We start from the raw sequence: 15191 nt of genomic DNA on the forward strand, positions 1-15191 counted from the left end.
GCTTTGTTTAGTGTGTTATGTAAATTGCAATCCCTTCCTTTACTGGTTGATTCTCCTCTGGGTGAGGAACTAGCAAAGATAAGGGAAGGAAAAATAAACTTTCAGTGAATAGCTCTAGGGACATGGCTTTCTTTTCCCCAGTACCAGAGATATCTGTTTCCAACTGGAACCAAGCCCTTTGGCTTGCCTGAATATAAACATTTTCTGACATGACATTAAGACTTACTGTATTTCCTTGTAAGAGAGAAATTGGCGAGTCACTTAATGGAGAATACCAATAATGCCTGTAAAAACTATAGGGAAGAAAACACCCGCAAAAAGAACAATAAGTACAGTGAAATATACACGCAGCATTTCACACTTTTACAGCCGGAGGGTGAGGTTTTTTCCCCTTGAAATAGTTCTATAATTGTGCAAAGTACAGAGCTACAACACGCTGTTTTTCTTATTATCTTTAAGGGCCTGATCCTTCCAGTTCTTGTCATGTATCAGGTTGTCTCAATATAGATTTAGATGCCTAGCTTAAGGTACACAAGTTTAATCATTTTAGTGTTAACTTCTATGTCTAGTTTCCCATCTGCAAATGGGGATAACTATACATAACTAACCTCACAAATGAGACACACAATTAAGTGTTTCTATGGCATTTTGAGTTTTTTAGATAGAAAGCACTAGACAAATACAAAGTACAATTTTTTTTCTTCTAAAAATTCTGAATGATGATGGTGTTGGAGGGAAAATTTAAAAGAAAAAAAACCCTTTTCCTTTTTGTGGGAAGATAATAGGTTTTTCTCAGGGAAAGGAACAAATGTAATCATATGAAAATTGATTTAAGACAACATAGTTCCTTGTAAAAACCTGCAACTAAAAAAAAGATTTACACGAACTATAGACTTTTGGTGAAACAGTGGACTTTTTACGGCTAAGCTCCAGACATCAGCTTGGTAATTTATGATGAAACAATTTCTGTATTGTAGAATCTCAAGCTCCATTTGGAACTTCCCACAAACAATAACTGCACTTCAGTTACGATCCAATCATCAGGATTAAACTTTATATTCTCTGGAATATGTCTCAAGGGCTTTTTTTCCCCCTCTAGTTTTTCTTGGCACATGTTGAACCATGTACAAAATTCTGCATGCTAACCAAAGTTTCTTGATTAAAATCTTCACCAATAAAATGACTTTCTAGGAAACAGCAAAACAATTTTTCCTGAAATCTTGGTTTGTTTCCTTGTTTTGCCCATTTGAACAGGTTAGTTTTCCAACTTTGTTAAAGTGGTCAGGGATCCATTAGGGTACAATCAAGGTATTAGGAAAAAGATTTTATTTTGATAAGGACATTTTGGATTGTACACAAAAGTTATTCTGACCACCAAATTAATTAAATAAATAAATAAATATTTAAAGGTTTATAGAAATGACAAGAATGACAAAAAGGACTTTGTAAAGTGAGGAGCAGTGAAAGTATATTTTTTTGCTTAAAATTCAAGTCAGTGAGTAATTCTCCTAGAGCTACAGAGCGCACACTATTAATGATCACAATTTTAGAATAATTTTGTCTCAGGATTATGTTGTTGTTTGTAGCATGGAGCTTTAGACATCTGGTTATGACCCGTGAACAGAATATTTCAAGGGGCCTGAGAACTCTTTAATGGAGAAGGTACTTGAAATATTGACTCAATCAAAGGCTAACATTGGGATGACCTCCTTCATTCTGAGCCGTTTTTACTTAATCTTTTGGGCAAAGATCAGTTTTTAGGATTACAATTACAACTTTTTGGTGATGCTATAGTGAAGAACTAATTTAGCCTCCTAATTCTGTGTTAGTACCTTCAGACTTCACCTATGTTCAAGTGTGAACATCATATTGTTTCTAAGCCTAGCATCCCAGGATATTAGTACATTATTTGTTCCACCAGCCACGGCACTGGGCCAGCTTTAGGTCAATTTCTAATTTTAACTACAACAGAACCTTAGTAGAGATTACAGTAGGTAAGGCAGCAAATGACTAGGTTATGGATTTGGCCATCAGGCTACAAAGGAAGGGGTGGATTTTTGAGATGTTGTGGAGGAAGAAGAAATAGGATTCAGCCACAGACTAAATGAGGAGGAGAGGGAGGAAGCAAAGAAGATTCCCAGCTTGCTCAATTCCTGATCAGTTTACTCACATAAGTAGTCCCATTGAAATCAACAATATTACTTCTATGAGTAAGACTAGCAGGATTTGGCCTTGTATTGTCAGTAGCTGTAATACCAGAGAAATTGGAAAACCACACAAAATTGGCAATATGTGCCACTGGTTTTGACATTCCTGCAGATATATCACAGGAAGTTACAGGATTGCAGTATGCATAAATGCAATTGGTTTTCCACAAAAATATTTCACACCAGTCTGAAGTTGGACAGAAGACGACAGCAATGATTTAACTGTGAGATTCCTGTGGTGGTGAAAAGGAAACACCCCCCCCCCACACAGGTCTCAAAATGAAGATGACATATATCAAATGGTAAATCACCAGGTAAATCACAGACTTTGTACCTCTGTGGCTTCTTTTATCTGAGGGTCTCAAAGCTCTTTACAAAAGTAGGTAATATCCCCTCTTTACACATAGAGCAACAGAGTGATTGAATATCTTAGGTCACACAGAATATTACTGAATAAATCTCATGTCCCGTAGACCTGTGGTCTGCCTGTCTGTATATCACAGATAGTTAGAAGGCATCAGAATGCTTACCATGGCATTGATGCATTAATCATGATGGCTTCCTGTAGAAAGGAAGTAGTAGTTTTCCTCATGGACAAGTTTTTAAAAAAAGAGTCAAGAAACAGATCTCTTGATGAAAGAAGGGGACAAGGAGTAGGGAGAAGGTCCCACCAGAGCTATGTGGGAAACTGTTTTCCTGCCTCACAAATGTTGTTAAAATCCCAAATCACGACAAAAGGTCAAAATCTCAAATTTTCACAAACCAAAAAAGGGAATAAAATATTTATTTTGGACTAATCAAAACTTTTTGGGGTTTGTTTTTTTCCCCATCTTTTTGTGAGCCTTTTTCAGTCTAGTTAGCTTAAGTTTCAAAACAAGTAGTCATTTAACTGGAATTTTTCTTCCAACTAGCTCTAGTCTCCCTACACACAAATAACTGGGAAAGTCCCTTAATAAGATCATCTTATCATCTCCCAGTGTGTCTTCTCATACCTGTTATGGACTATAAGTTCATGGAAATAGGGGCTGTCTTTATCTGTTATATAATGCTAAGCACACTGGTAGTGCATGTTCATAGTGATAATAGTGCAATTGGAAAATCCCCAGCTCAATGTTAATGCTATTAGCACTGAAATAAACTCAGCTAGGAAATGAAATTAACATGCTGGAGTTCATACAATTGTTACCATCATTTCGCTCAAACCAGTTTCCAGGAAAGTTGGGTTAACTTTAGGATGCTGACTGAGCCCCTAGTATTTAATACATTTGTGTCAATCTCATTTTGGAGGATTTTAATTAGGGCTTTGGGGAGACTTCTAGGGTACACTGTACTGTAGGTGTGTTATCTCATAGCTGGAAGATGAGGCTGCAGTGAGTTTCAACTGACCCTACCTCTTCCCCCCATGCTCAGAACAGCACCCTGCAGATATGCCCCACTCCCTCTTCTGCTAAAACTGGTCAAAGTCTTTCAGATTTCAACTTTTGTGCAATATTAAGTATTTCAAATTTGAAAAAATTCTTGTGAAGTTCTTGTCTTAAAAAACAAAACAAACTTATTTTAATTTAAACCAGTTCTATGTTCTGTGAGTTCTTCAGTCTGGGAACCAGCAGGGGTAGTGGCAGATAGCATGTCAAGGAGACAGGCTAGGGCAAGCAGGAACTGGCATATAGTGCAGAGTGGCATAATGTAAAGTTAGCCACCAACTGTCTCAGTCAAAGGAGAGAAATTGCCAAGGTGGCTCTGAGGTAAGTCTGCAGTTGGGGGGCAGGGGAGAGGAATAGGTAAACAGATATGAGTTGCATGAAATTCCATCATCAGGTAACGGCAAGCATGACAGTTCTTTGAGGTAATTCTAATCCCTGACCTAAAATAAAGCAGGCCTCATGGGGTGGGGATGGGAGGTCTAGCCACATTTGGCAGATCACAGTGGTAGGAAAGTGAGACCGAATGAATCTTGGCATTCACACTCTACACACTATTGTAACAATCTTTGTACAAAATATGCCTTGTGAGGTATCAGCTATGTCTTGTGAAAATAAGCCTTGTGAGGTATCATTTAAAAACTAATAACTCACTAGTCAGTCTGGAACCTCTTTCACCACCAGACTCCTTGATTCCAACCTCACAGCAGGAATTTATTTTAGGGGTAAACTGTCGGAAAATGAATTTCAAAGGGTGACTGAACTATAAAAGTGAGGAGCAAAAACACCCCAAGTTATGTCTCCCTATCTATTTCTTGCTCTTTAACCTACGAAGACAAAAGAGACCAGCCCATTTGACTTTGAGAGAGATTCTGACCTGAAATTTGCCCAGCCCTGTTGCTGGGAGCATTGATAAGAATTTTATCTTGAACCAAGCCTAGCTTGTTAAGTTTTAGTCCTAGGAACTTTATTTCTCTTGTAACCATTTCTGACTTTCATGCCTCGTACCTGTACTCACTTAAAACCTCTTTGTCGTTAAATAAACTTGTTTTATTCTTTAATCAAAACTAATCCAGTGTTGTGAACTGTGTGGGTAACTCATTTAGGGTGTCAAACTGTTGTATATTGGTCCCCTTAGAGGCACAATGGACCTAATATGTCTGAATTGTCCAGGAGAGGGCTGGATAGTGCAGCACACACATTTTGGAGGGGAAATTGAGACTGGGACCATATTTGGGTCACCCGGCAAGTGGTAACCAAGGCTTCTGGAAGTCAGTGTGTGGCTGGTGTTTGGTGACAGGCTGCTGGGATGAGAAGTGCTGGCCCAGAGCTGTGGCTACACACAGACACTAAGCGTGTGTGTGACCTGCCTGCTCACAGGCTGTTTATGAGTGATCCAGGTGGGAGCTACAGCAGCAAAGCATTGTGAGGCATCTGAGGTTACAGGCCAGGGTGACACAGCCCCTCACCGTTCTGGATTACATCCCAGAATGTCATAGAAGGGTCTTATTAAAGAGAGGGGAAGGAATCTGGAAGAAGGTGAGGCTCAGAGTGGAGCAGAAGAGAATGATAGGAGCTATGTTTACTGGGTACCTGTTCCTCAGTTCAGAGCCCTCAGAATTAGTATTGTTATTCTGAGGGTTATTTCCATATACACATAGGGCTATTTTAGCAGCTGAAGGGCTAAAACTGTGATCTTGTTAAATATGGCAACTTAAATTCATAATTAAAACGCGAAGAAAAGTTCTAGAATAATGTTTTTGTGCATTGTTTCCCAATATCAATTTCTGTAATTCATATTGGTTTCATATTATTATTAATCAGATACAACATTTGACTAATATTGCCATTACTTATTGAATAATTATTCTTCTATTTTGTTCTAGCATTCAGCCAGCTCTGCTATCAAAGAAGAACATTCAAAGAGGGATCTCTGTACCAAGACTCAGAATGCAGTCAGTGTCATAACACACAGGACAGACCACACCAAGCATTTCCTTTCACTTTCTTGACTTTAAATTTCACTCTTCTCTACAGGGGTTTTACCAAGATATGACGGCGTAGTAACCACTTTGGGCACTAGTCCCTCTCTAGCTCTCATAGGCCTGGAGCTTCAGTGGATAATGCTAATGCAGCCTCAGCATATTGGGACACAATGAGCAATCCTCAGTCCATTCTTCAAGGAATTCTCCATCATTACACTAGTATTTTATTTATTTTGCCTCCTTTACTAAAGGGGGAGTGAAGCGTATCGTTTTGCTCTTCAGACAAAAGAACAAAATCCAACACAAAAAACACAGACCCCCCCCCCCCAACTCTTTCCCTGCCTATTTGGATGTTGATTAATTTGTCTCTGAAATTATTATTTCAAAATTTCCAAAAACATTTTTTGCTAAGGCCAAAAAAAAGTAATGCCAAGCACAGCAAGAGCTGTAAATTGCTGTCTAACTTGCATGGGATCTCACATCTTTATTTTATTTCTCTCTTTTTCTTTAAATGGACAAATATGTGCAATGACAGGCTCTGCATTATTGGGTGTGCTTGTAAAAGTCACCAGAAAAATATACCTCAGGGAACAATCTCGCATTGGGAGGATGCAGACTTGATGACCTTACAGGGCTTCACCACTAACTTCTGCCATTCACACGAACGCACACAGCCATATCAAAGTCTACAATGAACTCATGTGTTTTATATTCTCTTTACATATCTATTTAAATAAAAACAAACTGTCTTCCAAATGGCACCAGTGCTCCTAACACTGTGTAGGACATGCCCCCAAACACTCCTTTTCTTCATTCATCTAAGCCCTACTTTTCATTATTACACCCCTTCCTTCTATTTCCAGCATATTTTCAGACTTGCCCTTGCCATGCATGTGCCCTCTTTCCTCCAATGAGAGCAGGACCCCGTTTTGCTCTTTAGGCTGCATCTCCTAGTATTGGATTCTGACATGTAATTGTGGCACTAAACCAACATTGACTGTGATTAGGCTTGGAAGGATTTGATTTGATTGGTAAATGCAGGTAAGCGATTTCATTGTACACACAAACTGATGAAACAATATTTCCGTTGATAATAATTAAAGTTTATAGGTAGGCTAAGTAAGAAAAGTACTACTTGAACTTATTAGTGTTTGATTTAAGGATATTTATTGGTATATTTTGGCACAAGAAGTTGGCAAGTTATATTTTAATGGTTATAAAGCTTTAACTTTTTGAATCTCAACAGCTACTGTCAAATTCTTGTCTGACCCCCAACCCCATTGTGTGCTCCCTCCTAATTTCCCTTAACTGTCAACGTTTTACATTGATAACTATTTTTTAAAATTGCTTAGACCCCATAATTTTGCACATGAAAATCTAAAATCAATATCTTCAAAATGCTTAAAATAAATATGGGTATCTGTCAAAATGATAAAATAAAAGTCTATTTCTGCCGAGCCTAAATATAATTTAATTTCTCTGTTCATTTTAACACAATAGTGGCAGCAATGGGAAACTGACCAGACAAACTCCATGTGGAATCAGTCCTGACTTAAGTAGAGCTTTCTAATTTAAGGGAAGACTTCCCTCTCAGTCTGAGTCACAACATAATCACCAAGAGCATTTACTCTCTTTTTGGAGCATTGGTGGGCTTTGGATATTTCTTTTCAGGAAATTTGCTAAAGGAGTTCCCTGCTGGGTCATTATTGTTTAATTTATATATATATATATATTACACACACACACAGTATTCTGTCTTTGTTTGACAAAAACTATTTTGTTGCTTCTCTCCCGCTGTAACATTTTTAATATTCAGCTGCAGTGTGACCTTTTAAAAAGACTGCCCAAAAGTATGAAAAGGTGTATTAAAAGATAGTATCCTGCACCAGAAGAGAGATAGTTTAGTATACTTAATATTGTAGGTCTTTTTCATTTCTAATTTCTAAGATTCACAGGTTTCAGAGTAGCAGCCGTGTTAGTCTGTATTCGCAAAAAGAAAAGGAGTACTTGTGGCACCTTAGAGACTAACAAATTTATTTGAGCATAAGCTTTTGATGAAGTGAGCTGTAGCTCACGAAAGCTTATGCTCAAATAAATTTGTTAGTCTCTAAGGTGCCACAAGTAGTCCTTTTCTTTTTAAGATTCAGTTACCATTTATGATATCTCATTACTAAAGTTAAGATTTTGTCACAGTTAGTTTTAGTAAAAGTCACGGACAGGTCACGGGCAATACACAAAAATTCACGGAAGCCCGTGACCTGTCCGTGACTTTTATTCAAAATAACTGTGACAAAATGGGGCTGATGGGGGGTGGGGGGGGAGATGAGAGCTTGAGCTCTGCTGCAGGAAAGGATGGGGGGAGGAGGGGTCCAGCACCTACTGTCCACGGTAGCCGAGAGCTGCAGGGCTCCCCCAACGGCGGCTCAGAACTCCAGGGCCCACACCAACTGACAGTTCCAGCCCTGCTGCCCTGGGGCTGAAGCAGAAAATGTCACAAAGGTCTCTGGAAGTCACAAATTGCATGACAAAATCTTAGACTTACTCATTACCAAGATCTACTCTAGTATGCCTTATTCCTTTCCTTCCCCACTTTTCATCTTCTTTGTTCCCTATGTACCCTCATATGTGGCTAGATGGTATAACTCATGAAAGAAAAGAATGATTTTTCCATCTTAAAATTATAAAAATTACAGTAACTTCAGAAATTATGCTTTAGTGAATATCTAACAAAACTGGCAAATTTTTCAAACACATATTCTATCTACTACCCAAGATCCATAAACCTGGAAATCCTGGGCGCCCCATCATCTCGGGCATTAGCAACCTGAAAGCAGGATTGTCTGGCTATGTAGACTCCCTCCTCAGGCCCTACGCTACCAGCACTCCCAGCTACCTTCGAGACACCACTGACTTCCTGAGGAAACTTCAGTCCATCGGTGATCTTCCTGATAACACCATCCTGGCCACTATGGATGTAGAAGCCCTCTACACCAACATTCCACACAAAGATGGACTACAAGCCGTCAGGAACACTATCCCCGATAATGTCACGGCTAACCTGGTGGCTGAACTTTGTGACTTTGTCCTTACCCATAACTATTTCACATTTGGGGACAATGTATACCTTCAGATCAGCGGCACTGCTGTGGGTACCCGCATGGCCCCACAGTATGCCAACATTTTTATGGCTGATTTAAAACAACGCTTCCTCAGCTCTCGTCCCCTAAAGCCCCTACTCTACTTGCGCTATATTGATGACATCATCATCTGGACCCATGGAAAAGAAGCCCTTGAGGAATTCCACCATGATTTCAACAATTCCCATCCCACCATCAACCTCAGCCTGGTCCAGTCCACACAAGAGATCCACTTCCTGGACACTACAGTGCTAATAAACAATGGTCACATAAACACCACTCTATACCGGAAACCTACTGACCGCTATTCCTACCTGCATGCCTCCAGCTTTCACCCTGACCACACCACACGATCCATCGTCTACAGCCAAGCTCTGCGATACAACCGCATTTGCTCCAACCCCTCAGACAGAGACAAACACCTACAAGATCTCTGTCAAGCTTTCTTACAACTACAATACCCACCTGCAGAAGTAAAGAAACAGATTGATAGAGCCAGAAGAGTTCCCAGAAGTTACCTACTACAGGACAGGCCTAACAAAGAAAATAACAGAACGCCACTAGCCGTCACCTTCAGCCCCCAACTAAAACCCCTCCAACGCATTATTAAGGATCTACAACCTATCCTAAAGGATGACCCAACACTCTCACAAATCTTGGGAGACAGGCCAGTCCTTGCCTACAGACAGCCCCGCAACCTGAAGCAAATACTCACCAACAACCACATACCACACAACAGAACCACTAACCCAGGAACTTATCCTTGCAACAAAGCCCGTTGCCAATTGTGCCCACATATCTATTCAGGGGACACCATCACAGGGCCTAATAACATCAGCCACACTATCAGAGGCTCGTTCACCTGCACATCCACCAATGTGATATATGCCATCATGTGCCAGCAATGCCCCTCTGCCATGTACATTGGTCAAACTGGACAGTCTCTACGTAAAAGAATAAATGGACACAAATCAGATGTCAAGAATTATAACATTCATAAACCAGTCGGAGAACACTTCAATCTCTCTGGTCACGCAATCACAGACATGAAGGTCGCTATCTTAAAACAAAAAAACTTCAAATCCAGACTCCAGCGAGAAACTGCTGAATTGGAATTCATTTGCAAATTGGATACTATTAATTTAGGCTTAAATAGAGACTGGGAGTGGCTAAGTCATTATGCAAGGTAGCCTATTTCCCCTTGTTTTTTCCTACCCCCCCCCCCCCGATGTTCTGGTTTAACTTGGATTTAAACTTGGAGAGTGGTCAGTTTGGATGAGCTATTACCAGCAGGAGAGTGAGTTTGTGTGTGTGTATGGGGGTGGGGGATGTGTGAGAGAACCTGGATTTGTGCAGGAAATGGCCCAACTTGATTATCATGCACATTGTGTAAAGATTTGTCACTTTGGATGGGCTATCACCAGCAGGAGAGTGAATTTGTGTGGGGGGGTGGAGGGTGAGAAAACCTGGATTTGTGCTGGAAATGGCCCAACCTGATGATCACTTTAGATAAGCTATTGCCAGCAGGACAGTGGGGTGGGAGGAGGTATTGTTTCATATTCTCTGTGTGTATATAAAGTCTGCTGCAGTTTCCACAGTATGCATCCGATGAAGTGAGCTGTAGCTCACGAAAGCTCATGCTCAAATAAATTGGTTAGTCTCTAAGGTGCCACAAGTACTCCTTTTCTTTTTGCGAATACAGACTAACACGGCTGTTACTCTGAAACACATATAGTGATTTTGGATGTCTTGTTTTTTTGGTGCCCAACTCGAGATATCTTAAATGGTTTGATTTTTAGAAAATGCAAAGCACCCTTCCTTTGAAAGACAGGCCCCTTTATGTATTGTAAATTGGGCACTCAGAAATTAAGGTACTCAATCACTTTTGGAAATCTTGGTCATTATATCTTCCTTAATTCTAATGAAACTAAAGACTTTTAAAATGCTGAGCTGGATAACAATCTCTTTTTGATGATGCAGATAACAGGTAAAATATAAGGAGTACTTGTGGCACCTCAGAGACTAACAAATTTCTCCAAGGTGCCACAAGTACTCCTTTTCTTTTTGCGAATACAGACTAACATGGCTGCTACTCTGAAATCCGGTAAAATATAGAATCACTTCATTCTATGACTCCTAACTTAGCCGGTGTTTGCAGTTAGATTGCCTTTATAAACTTATACTATTCAGTGGCAGAATAGTATAAGCCATATTCACTATAAGATTATTTAGGCTAAGAATTTGCTGGTTTGTGTGTAGCATATGTGTGTATGTGCGCACACACCTCTCTCTGTCTCTCTTGGACTCTCTGAAGACTTTCTCCACCCAAACACTTTGAATAGGGTTTTATAATATGAATAAAAAGAAAAGGAGGACTTTTCTACAGCTCACTTCATTGGGTGCATCCAAAGCTTATGCTCAAATAAATTGGTTAGTCTCTAAGGTGCCACAAGTCCTCCTTTTCTTTTGCGGATACAGACTAACACGGCTGCTACTCTGAAACCTATAATATGAATGTTTTTCTCCAACTGTTATTGTACCAGTAGGGCTTGTTTTAGTCTTAATTTAAAAGATCATTTCAAAATAATGAAAAGAGTGATGATAGCAAGAGACATTTGGGGTACAGAGTGGCAGCTATTTTCTGTTCCCAGTCTGGTGCAGTAAAATAGTGAACAGCAAGGTAATTCCAGCTGGGAAATACAGTCAGTCTTTAAACAGGAAAGAGAGTGTGTTATTTCCTGTCTACATTTGATCTTTGTGCATAGAAGCTTCACCCAGACAGAAAAATGTGTAAGGAGGGGATTTTCCTGAAAAAATGAGTATGTCAAACACACCTTTTTGACATATGTATTAATGTTCATCTAGAAACTTGCAATATTCTTGTATGTACATGTGTTCAGATGAGAGTATGTTCCTCAGTATTTGAACCATAGCAGCTTAGGCACTGAATAAAATAAGATGTATTTTCATCAGAGTAAACAATATTGTACACACATATTCTGCTTCAAGCTTTCCTTCTATTGTTCTTTGTTGACTTCAGCAGGACTAATCATGTGAGCAAAGTTGCTTATATGCGTAAGTGTTTACAAACTGTTGCCGTCAGGACTTAAATACCTACTTCATGAATCTACAGTTAAACTGGAATAAAAGAGAGCAAGGAGGCACTAGAAAGAAACACTAAGAAAAATAATATAGGAATGAGGAAATTCAAGGATACTGTGAAACTTAGTATGTGTATATCACACTGTACCCACTGATGAATCATAATCTTCTTGTAATTATATCCAGTGCCAGAACTGCTATGATCCGTTTGCTCAGGAATATATTTTCATGTACAGAACAGTTATTGTAACTCTTGATCTATATGTCGAACGAGTGATAGTCCATGAACCAAATGTTTTCCTTGCTCTTCCTTTTTGCTGGAATGTAAATAATATTTTTAAGTTGTTGTTCGTTCCTTCCTATTTGGGCCTATTCTTCCCTATATGGAAAAGTTGCCTTCTACTTGTATGTAAAATATAAATGAATCAGATTTCATATGAATGTCATGGATATGATATATTTAAAATACTCTGTATATAAAAAAATATTTAATGTGGAAAATATATCATTTTGACAAATAATATTTGGCCTAGTTTGTTACAATAGGAATGTTTAATAATTTTTTTTGTAAATTTTTGGGAACAGAGGCTGTGCTAGTGGTTCTAGCAGGGGACTAGGATTTAGGAGATCGGTTCTATTTGCTGCTTTGACTTCCTGCGTCACTTTGGCCAAGTGACTTGTGCCTCAGTTTCCTCCTCTATAAAATAGGGGATACCTCTCTGGGGACACATTGAGGATTATGCTAATTTATTGAGATTGTGTCAGACTCAAAGGTGGTGTGTAGGGGAGTGCATGTTAGGCTCATTTAGACTTTTTATACACACTGCAACAATGGGGAAGAAAGTGTTAGCTAGAATACCTCAGTATATGAAACTTACACAAATTAGACTTCTGACCCTTTTGAAGAATAACATAGGTCTGAGTTAGAGATGGTTAAAAACTTGATTAAATGTGAAACCACTTTTATAATAGGTTTCCCATTTTTTGTTAGTGAAAATTATTTGGCCAGCTCTAGTCCATTGGAAAAGTTTCCATTACAGTAAATGGAAAGGAGTCTGAGCTAGGGCAAGAAGTCTAATTCACACCACATGACACTTCTGAGTTTGGCCCTTTGTATGTACAGATGAAATGTGTATTTAGTTCACTTGTGCAATTCAAATACAAGGACTCAGCCCTTTCCATTTGCCCATATGTGGACTGATCAGATGGAAATAAGTCCATTTCATGCATTTCTTGTGCCTTCAAACTCTCTTTGAAGCCAGTCAAGCACTATGTTCTTCTCACACAACATGGTGAAGATTAAAAATGAGACTTTCCATGCAGGGCCACCATGGTTTAGTACCAAGATGCCCCAGGACTGTGGGTAACACAGCATGACGACATTCCATAATTTAAAAACTATAATACATGCAGTGATCAGGGCATGAAGTTGATGCTTGGAGTCCAGTCTATTCACTCCGGATATCCAGGTTAGCTCTCTCAAATGGCCTCTTTCAGCCCTTAGATGTTTTTTAATTTATTAAGAACTTAGCTTACATAAAGAAAAAAAGGGAAGGAAGCAAAGGGAATTTTTTTACATTAATATTCCAGAAACACAGTCTTACTAGAGCCTTGTAGTTAGAATATGCCAGTTTGCTGTTGGTGATATTGTGTGTGGCCAACTCTCAAGATTTTGTTATTGGTCTCATGATTATGACTGTTTTTCTTAAAGCCCCTGGAGTCAAATGGCTATGTGATGATTTCAGCCTTCATTCTTACCATTTCTTTAAGTTTCTAGCCCTTGTGGCTGTGGAGAAAGCTTCAAAATGTGACCCCAGGGCACTCTAAAGGCTCAAACAGCAGAAGGCAAATAAAAAGAATACCAAATCTATTATTTTTACATAATCTCATGATTTTTGGTGTCTGACAGGATTTTTGAACATCTGGGGTTGGCAATACTGCTACCTCAAACATTGTAAAAATCTGACAAACATTCTGTACCTGAACAAGTCTGTGCCTGACTTGTCTGAAAGGACGCACAAAGCCACGGAGGAAGCATAAGATAGGGATAGAGGAAGAGGTGTAAACTAAGTAAAAGATTTCCCCTCAAACCAGCTTCTGAGTCTACTCAAACCGACATTCGTGGCTGTTTTCTTTACCATTGTAAATCACTTACATCTGAAGAGTATTCTTTAGCATAGCAATGATACCCTGATGATATTCAACTTATACAACCCAACACATTAATTTTAAGCCACCTGCACTGAAAATTGTTGGATTTTATCACAGTTGGCACTTACTGAAAATCCAAGTAAATAGTTGACCAAGTAAAAGAGCCACTCCTTTTAAAAACAACGCTCTCTCTGTTCTCTTCCCTAGGAATCCCTGTCTACATTCCCAACTTTCTGTTGGAAAGAAGGTCACATCTAGTGGCTGACAAACAATCACCAACTTTTGTTTTGCTGATTTGTGTATTAAGTGAGAAGTTTAATGCTACTTGCTTTTGTGGTCTTGATGCTGCTTTTGTTTCGCCACTTTTGGGAGGGGAGGAGAGGGAGAGATTTTTGTGGATTTCAATGGTAATGTGAAATCCATCTAGAATTTTTTCCCTTTTGTGACAGATCTGATCCCTTTGTTCTAATTGTGACATTTTCCCTTAATCTTATTGTTTTGTAATCTTATTGTAGGCAGCAAGTAGTAGTAAAAAACAAAAATTCCTTGAAAAATATCCAAGGTTTTGACATTTGTGTTCAGTCCGCATCAGAATAAAAACTAGACGATTTGAATATTTTTACAAAGAGAGCGAGAGATCCACCTTAAAATAGCCAATACCCCTGTGATTAGGGCACTCACCTGAGATATGGGAGACCCAGGTTCAAATGGTCTGGACTCACACCTAACCACAGGGCTACAGAGTCAGGCTCTCTCTTTCTGCTCCAGTGAATATTTAATTATTTATACAAAGTGGAATAGCTCTTCCACTGGAAAGGGAGAGAGAGTAATGCTACTGGGACACTCACGTGGTACACAGTAGGAGACCCAGGTTCCAGTTCCTGCTCTGCCCGAGTCAGAGAAGAGATTTAATCCCGGCTCTCCTGCATTGCCCAGTGTCCAAATCACTGGGAAACTGATGGGCTATTCTGGGGTCTCTTCCTCTCCCCCCGGAAATTCCATCCGGGATCTGAAATTTTTTCCAGCGAAGCTTTGGTCAAAACAGATGCATTTCCACACACGCACACAAAACAGCTTACTTTGAGATGTGTGGTCGCTATGTGCATTCCATGCACGGGTACACACGCACACTACATGCGGGAGAATGGAAAAATCTTTCAAGTGGTGTCCACTGGTCCATGTCTGTGC

At 39.4% G+C, this 15191-nt stretch overlaps 1 protein-coding gene across 1 annotated transcript in view; it reads right to left on the reverse strand.

Annotated features, from left to right (window-relative positions):
* The window catches only part of TNIP3 (TNFAIP3 interacting protein 3), a gene marked incomplete at its 5' end in the record, with an annotated part of 97768 nt that overhangs the window by 38448 nt on the left and 44129 nt on the right, over nt 1–15191 (reverse strand). The gene's annotated exons all lie outside the window — the stretch shown is intronic.

The sequence above is a fragment of the Caretta caretta genome, chromosome 4, assembly GCF_965140235.1.
Source record: "Caretta caretta isolate rCarCar2 chromosome 4, rCarCar1.hap1, whole genome shotgun sequence".
NCBI classification, from domain to species: domain Eukaryota; kingdom Metazoa; phylum Chordata; order Testudines; family Cheloniidae; genus Caretta; species Caretta caretta.